Here is a 1,146-nt window from a genome sequence, read left to right as displayed (position 1 = left end):
TTGCTTTTTACTGTTTGTCGAGACATTAAAGTCCCAAAAGGTGCCATGTAGGAGGAAAAAGACTATAATGTGTTCGGAAATGATCGGAAAAGGAGATCTGTACCTTTGTGTGGGTTAAATTGCTGAATTTGCTGACCGAAAGGTCGCCAGTTTGAATCCACGGAGTGAGGTGAGCTCCCACTGTTAGCCCCAGCTTCTGCCTACCTAGCAGTTCGAAAACAAGCAGAAGTGAGTAGATCAATAGGTACCCCTCCGTTGGGAAGGTAGCTGCGCTCCATGCAGTCATGCCGACCAAATGACCTGATTTTTTATTTATTTATTTATTTACAGTATTTTCTATACCGCTTTTCTCACCCCTGGGGGGACTCAAAGTGGTTTACACATAACTGGCAAAACTTCAATGCCATACATTGGACACTGCCGCGATGCCAATTCATAACAACCACAATAATAAAACGACAATTAAGCATAAATCATAATTAGACGGTACTTAAGCAGTCATTAAAACAATTTTTGTATTGTCATTTTAGTCCATGTACTTTAAACTCTAAACATCTACTGTCCGAAGGCCTGGTCCCAAAGCCATGATTTTGATTTCTTTCTGAAAGCCAGGAGGGAGGGAGCAGATCTTACCTCATTTGGGAGTGTGTTCCATAGGCGAGGGGCCACCGCCGAGAAGGCCCTGTCTCGTCCCCGCCAGACGCTTTTGCACAATTGACGGGAGCGAGAGCAGGTTGTGGCAGGGGACGGCTAGTACACAAATATATACACTCAGAAAACACATACACACAGACTGGGCCACAGCAATGCGTGGTAGGGGACGGCTAGTTTGATTCTAAAATTATTGTTTACTGTTTCTGATAAATTACTTTTAAGAAATACCTGGATTATGGAAGCCCAGTGCAATCTCTAGAGTACCATTTCTCAACCTTTAAGGGATTCTGTGTGGGAAGTTTGGCCCAATTCTATCATTGGTGGGGTTCAGAATGCTTTTTGATTGCAGGTGAACTATAAATCCCAGCAACTACAACTCCCAAATGCCAAAGTCTATTTTCCCCAGACTCCACCAGTGTTCACATTTGGGCATATTGAGTATTCGTGCCAAGTTTGGTCCAGATCCATCATTGTTTGAGTCCACAGTGAACT

Source organism: Anolis sagrei, chromosome 8 (genome assembly GCF_037176765.1).
Source record: "Anolis sagrei isolate rAnoSag1 chromosome 8, rAnoSag1.mat, whole genome shotgun sequence".
Taxonomy (NCBI): domain Eukaryota; kingdom Metazoa; phylum Chordata; class Lepidosauria; order Squamata; family Dactyloidae; genus Anolis; species Anolis sagrei.
Note: the sequence above shows the minus strand (reverse complement) of the source record.